We start from the raw sequence: 7,500 nt of genomic DNA, 5'->3' as shown, positions 1-7,500 counted from the left end.
ATATATATATATATATATGTATATATATATATATATATATATATATATATTATACATACATATACATGTAGAGAGAGAGAGAGAGAGAGAGAGAGAGGAGAGAGAGAGAGAGAGAGAGAGAGGGAGAGAGAGAGAGAGAGAGAGAGTTGTGCATTTATAGAGAAATAGCTAGAATATCCTTGGGTTTGTGGTGTTATCGGTTGTTAAGGTATTCCCAGTGATATTAATTCCTGCGTTTTCCCAATCTAAATTTTACAACCTTTTTTTCTAGGCGCGCTGTGAATAATTTCGTAGAGATGGCTGATATGAAAGTTTATTTGAATAACTGTGATAATTAAACCATTGGCCTACATCTAGGCTTTATTGATCTAAATTCTTTAACCGGGTGGAAACTGTAATAAAAAATGTTATAAATATAATTGTATAATAATAATGACCCATAACAATCAGTCATAAGGTTACGTCTAATTGATTAATTGTTAATATACATATATAATAGTAATATGTATAACAATATGGGAGTTTGTTAGTTCAAAGTGTAATAAATAATAGTTATTACCTGTTGAATAGCAATAATTAGTATTATCTGAATACAAACAGAAGCACTATTGCCAACTGACACAGTAATAGCATATTTACTTGTATGTTATTTAGTAGCTACTTTTATGACAATTGGGTCTCCCTGTCTAAATCTTTCCTCAAACGGAATTTTCTCACTATCTTTATGTAGTTTTAAGATTGCTGTACTTCATGCATAGATATCTTGAAGTGTTCTAGCATAAGATTCAAATATTCCTGGCATACATAGTTGTTTGTCATACTCTGCTGATTTTTCCATTAGTTGGTTAATTACTTGGAAATGGTCTGTTGTTGAATACCAGCTCCTAAATCATGCCTGCTCTCTTCGTTGAGTAAAGGCTAGCTGCCTTTCTATAATTTATGTGTATGTGTTTTATATATATATATATATATATATATATATATATATATATATATATATATATATATATATCGTATAGCAATTATTCGAGACTTTATGTTGACCTGAACTTACCCACGTAATCTTAAGATAATAAGATAAGTATTCTACTCTTGTGCCGTCAAAAGCCAGAAATGAGAGCAATGCAATATCGTGAATCATTTCAGTATATATTTTTTTGCATCTTTCACTTGAGTTCAGAATTTGTAGGATAATCTCCTGAAATTTTATTTACTCTAAAAAATGCTCTCTCTCTCTCTCTCTCTCTCTCTCTCCTCTCTCCTCTCTCCTCTCTCTCTCTCTCTCTCTCTCTCTCTCTCTCTCTCTTCTCTCTCCTGAACATTTATCTACTCTGAAAAATGCTCTCTCTCTCTCTCTCTCTCTCTCTCTCTCTCTCTCTCTCTCTCTCCTCTCTCTCTCTCTCTCTCTCTCATGTAATCACTTTGCTGCCCCACTTTTGTCTCTTATATTCTCCATTCGGATAATATTCGTCTCCATTCCCTGCCATCACTGCTCCCCTTTTCCCACCCTTTTTATCATTAGCTTTATTGTTCATTTATCATACTTTCGTTTGCAGACTCATGTGTGAATTACTCCTGATGCCTTCCGGTATTTTTTGTTATTGTTGCTGTATGAGATATTTTCGGTCTATTGCGAACTCTTCCCCTTTCAAGTTCAGCCAGTTGAAGGATCAGCGCAAGAAAGGGGCTGGCAGAGGTTGATCCTTTGTATCAGGAATGCTGTGGGTTTAAACATAAAGTGTAGCACTATTAAGAAAATAAAGTAGCTTCATGATTCAAAACTCAAAAGGCACCTACGAAGGACAAAGGCATAGTAAATTTACTTCTATTTCAAATGAACTTGCCACCATCGCAGGAAATAACGTGAGATAAAGGAAATTAAAAACTAAATTTCGATATACACAGACACTCATGATTTCACCTTCGGCTCACATATGATAGACCAGAATTAGATGCTACTGTTGAGGAAAGAGGAAGGGTTTTCTGAAGAAAAAAAAAACATTGTCTTTCTCCTGACTTAATTCGTGAATTGTGTATCTGATGGTTAGTTGACTCAAGTACATAGTCACGGGTCGAGAGGGAAGAGAGCAGCGTCCCAAAAGGTCAACCATCTTATACAATGCTACTTTTCTCACCTTTTAACATTATCTATCCCTCCATATATTATGATATTAGCTATCCTCATTGGTATTTAGCCCTTTCCTTCATTTCCATTTACCATAATGGAGAGTTAAGTCAAACAAACCCTTTACCCATTCAAACTTCGACATTAGAACTTTTGTAATGATCCTGCTACCTTCAATGCGTCACTTAGAACCTATATTCTACCTCTCGTTACACTTACTCTAAAATACTAGAAAAATAATCGCTTTCATTCTCTCCTCATCCTTTTTGACATTCATATCACCATCTTTCTTGTTTCCCGTTTCGTTTTCTGGTCAACATTTCCCAAATAACTTCCTTTTACCATCACTTTAAACTGAATACCAGTATCTGCAATGTTAGGAGGTACTAAAAGCTAGGTTAACCTTTGGAAAGGTGAGTTACTTGCAGTGAAAGAGGAATATTCTGAAAGAAAGCCTAGATATTTACAGAATGTGAGAGTGAGCAGGACAGAGGTGAACGGCGTAGGAGCGATGGTGGCTCGACACGCTGCTGATGAGCTTGGTTTACAGCCTTTGAATTAGCCAATATTATAGTTGTTTTTTTCCTCGTGGGAGTCAGTCACTTTTCAGCAGTTAGATTATAACTTAGTAACTATTACAACTATTACGTTTGATTTTCATTCTGGCGTTAACGGTATTCTTATTAGCGGAAACGACTCTTGTTATATATATATATATATATTATATATATCTATATATATATATATATATATATATATCATCATCATCATCATCATCATCATCATCATCATCAACTCCTCCTACGTCTATTGATGCAAAGGGCCTTAATTTTAAATATGTATATATATATATATATATACTATATACTATATATATATAAAAAATATATATATATATATATATATAATGTATGTATGTATGTATGTATGTATATACCCCTATATATATGTATGTGTATATATATGTATATATATTGTATGCATACATACACATGCGCACATGTATATATGTATAGAAATATATGTATATATATATATATATATATATATATATATATATATATAGAGAGAGAGAGAGAGAGAGAGAGAGAGAGAGAGAGAGAGGAGAGAGAGAGAGAGAGAGAGAGAGAATGAATGAATGAATGATTTAAAAGTTTTCAGGCATCCTGACATCTAAGGTCATTGACGCCGGTAACATTTAATTTGTGTATACAAAAATAAAAAATAAAATAAAATAAAAATTAAATAGTATTCAATTAAAATCATAAAAATTGAATGTCATAAATGTTAATTATTTTTCAGAAGACCTGCTTCTGAAATAAATCTAAAAATGCCACTTGCATGGTAGGACACATCATTTCCAAGAATCTTGGCAAGGATGAACCTGCCACCCCCACCTCGAGCCTCAAACAAATATCTATTCCGTAAGTTGTTATAATTGGGGCATTCGGTCAACAAATGCCTTACTGTTAGAGGTACTAAACAGTCATCACAATACGGTTGGTGTTGGCCCTTCAGCAGAAACTCGTGTGTCAACGAGTGTGACCAATACGGAGACGACAAAGAGACGTCTCCCATTTTCGGGGCATCATATCCTATCTCCAAGGAGATATGTCATTTGTTATCTCTCGCATTTTATTGCCATCTTGAACTATCCCATTGCTGTTGCCATTTATTGCAAACCAATTTCTTGATGTCAGGTAAGAAATCATTACAGGCAATGGGATACCTTCTTGGCAGCAACTCGGATGCAGCCTCCTTAGCTAGTGAATCTGCCTTCTCATTCCCAGACACACCTACATGTGCTGGAACCCAACAAAATTGAACTGTTATACCTCTCCGTCCAATAATAAAAAGCCATTCTAAAATCTTTAAAACTAGAGGGTTATTAGAATTAAAAACTTCCATAGCTTGAAGGACACTCCTTGCATCACTAAAAATTGTAAAATTACCCTCCTTCTCCAACGCTATTTTCTCAATAGCGGTTAATATGCCATACAGTTCGGCAGTAAATATGGAAGCGGTCAGAGGAAGTGCACCTCTACAATTAAAACCATTACTATGTACTCCAAATCCAACGCCAGCATCAGATTTAGAGCCATCAGTATAGATAAAAGTTGATCCTCTATGTTCTTTAACATGTTCATTAAAAAGAGTCCTGGCTTCTAGGTCTGACATATTCTTCTTATCTCCAATAAAATATTTACAAAAAGATATCTCTGGTAACTTCCATGGAGGCGTTGATGATACCTTGAATGGAAGTACCTTATTTCTAATTATATCCAGACTATTTAAAAATCGTTTCACCCGAAAGCCATAAGGTTGAGGAGATTTTGGGTGCAACTCAAAGTATGATGCGTGTCTTACAAGGCTTGCAGTCTGAAAGGCTAGAGAGTTAGGGAGTCTTTGCAACCTAAACCAATACCGAAGAACGGAAGACATTTCGGTAAAGGTCTAGAGGTAACTCTCCAGCATCAACAAGGAGACTTGGGATAGGCGAGGTTTTAAAAGCTCCAGTAGACAATCTAATACCTGCATGATGTATCGAGTCTAATATTTTTAACCGGCTTGAGGTGGCTGAAGAATATACCTCGCTACCATAACTAATTTTGGAAAAAATCAAGGCCTTGTATAATTTTAAAATAGTATTGCGGTCTGCCCCCATGATGTATGGGACAATACTTTTAAGATATTCAGAGCTTCAACACATTTAGCTTTTAATGCTTTTAAGTGAGAAACCCATGTAAGCCTACAATCAAATATCAAACCTAAAAATTTAGCTTCTCTTGCACATGGTATCCGTTGACCTTTAATGTATATATCCGGGTCTGGATGTACTCCCCGGATACGACAAAATGGACAATGGTAGTTTTACTTGTCGAGAACTTAAATCCATTCATGTCAGCCCACTGGATAATTTTATCAATAGAGAGTTGGATTTTTCTCTCAACCATTGCCATTTTAGTGCCAGCAAATGATATTGAGAGATCATCCACAAATAATGTTGAGAGAACATCCTGGGGAATGGCTGAGGATATCCCATTAATTGCTAGTGCAAAAAGGGTTACACTCAGCACACTACCCTGAGGAACTCCTTCTTCCTGGCACTTACTCTCTGATAGAGTTTCCCCCACTCTCACTTGAAAAACTCTACGTGAAAGAAATGCCTGAATAAATAGTGGCAGCTCTCCTCTCAATCCCAATTCATGAATGGTTTTAAGAATACCATATCTCCATGTGGTATCATATGCCTTTTCAAGGTCAAAAAATACTGTAACATGGTGCTGTTTGGAAGCAAAGGCTTCACAAACAGAAGACTCTAGTCGTATCAACACATCAGTTGTTGAGTGCATTTTTCGGAACCCACATTGAATCGGTGATAAAATACCTTTCTTTTCAAGGTACCACATCAGCCTTGCATTGACCATCTTCTCCATGATTTTACATAAACAAGATGTCAATGCAATAGGACGATAGTTTGCTGCTAAAAACTTGTCTTTACCGGGTTTTAAAAAGGCTAAAATAATGGCTAGTTCCCAAACACTTGGGTAACTATGATCATGCCATATTCTATTAATAATACTTAAAATAAATAGCTTTGTATTAAAATGTACATGTTTAATCATTGCATATGGAATTCCATCGGGTCCAGGGGCTGTATCATTGCAATGAGCAAGTGCGGAATCAAATTCTCTTTCAGTGAAAGGAGAATTATACGACTCTTCCCTTCTTGTTGCAAAATTTAAAATTTTCTTTTCTTCAGTGCTCCTATACTGGTGACCAGGGGCTCCTTCACACTTGCTGGATACGTTTGAAAAATGATTAGCCAGGGCATTGCTAACATCATTTGCTTCGGTTACATACTGGCCATTCACCCTCAACACTGGTGGTGGGTTGGGGGTGAATTTGCCAGCTATCTTTTTTACTTTCCTCCACACAGCAGATGGTGGTGTTCTACTGTTAATGGAGGAAACAAAAGACATCCATGACTGGCGCCTTGCTTCTTTCATGGCACGACGGAACTGTGCTCTACATTTCTTGTAAATAATTAAATTCTCATCAGTTCGGAGTCTATGCAATCATGTTAGAGATCTTCTTGTGGCTCTGTGGAGTGCAGTTAGTTCTGAAGACCACCACGGGACTGGTCGTCGTTTGAATAACCCTGTTGTTTTGGGAATTGAATTGACTCCTGCTGTATGGAGAGTTCCATTCAGTAAGTCTATGGCATCATCGATATTTTCAACCTGTTCAGCATCCCCCTCAATTTCGCTTAGCTCACAAAACTTTTCCCAGTCCGCCTTGTCAAGATTCCATCGTGGCGATCTCTGTAAAGGGTGGACCATTGTTGGTGTTTATAATGATTGGTGCATGATCACTAGTATGCCAATCATCTAATGTCCTCCTATCAAAATCAAGAAGACAGTAAGAGCTTGCAATTGAAAGGTCAATGCATGACAAGGTACCTGTCTGAACATGGAAGTGTGTGGGCTCTCCTGTATTAAGGAGTCCCACATCCTCATTCTCCACAATTGATGAGATAATATTGCCCTTTGTGTTTGCTAGGATATCACCCCATAAAGGATGTCTACCATTCATATCTCCCAGTAAGAGAAATGGTTGAGGGAGTTGTTGAATGACCTCTGCTAAGTCATCATATAAAAATAATATCATTTGGAGGTAAGTACAGAGAGCAAATTGTATATTTTCTCCCTATATCAATTTGTACAACAACTGCCTGCAGGGTTGTACGTATAGACATAGGTATTTGGGGAACATCTCGACGAATATATACAAGACTTCCGCCATGGCACCCTGCTTGTTGATTATATGGTGTTCTATAGCTAACATACTCTCGAGGACTAGGAGTGTTAGAATCAAGCATACTTTCCTGTAGACATACAATTATGGGGGAATGCTCATGAATTAGGAGCTTAAGTTTTTCATATTTGGCCCTCAAACCCTGACAGTTCCATTGCAAAATGGAGGAGAAAACTATGGATTATTTCTGGAAGACATCTTGGATGAGGTCTTCCCATTAGCAGTTTTTAATCTAACATTATTACCTGTAGGTTTCTTCAGAGGTGGTCTTGTTATAATGGGTTTTATGTTTGTGTTTTTCTTTGTATCCTTTTGATCTATTTGTTGAGGTGGATGGTGGACCTCAACTTGAATTTCTGATTTATTCAGTTTATCTTCTGGTCCATTAGAAACATCAACAGACAAAACATCAAATTTATTTGATGTCATAACCTTGACGTTTCTAATGGAGGGTGGAGAGAGAGATGGAGGTCTCTCTCTTTTCCTATTTATCAGTGGTGAGGATTTACCAGGTTTTTGCACCTTCCCTACCACAGGTGCACCTGGTAACTTTGTTT

Source organism: Palaemon carinicauda, chromosome 19 (assembly GCF_036898095.1).
Source record: "Palaemon carinicauda isolate YSFRI2023 chromosome 19, ASM3689809v2, whole genome shotgun sequence".
Classification (NCBI taxonomy): Eukaryota; Metazoa; Arthropoda; class Malacostraca; order Decapoda; family Palaemonidae; genus Palaemon; species Palaemon carinicauda.
The sequence above is the reverse complement of the archived record's forward strand: the minus strand, read 5'-3'. Positions refer to the sequence as shown.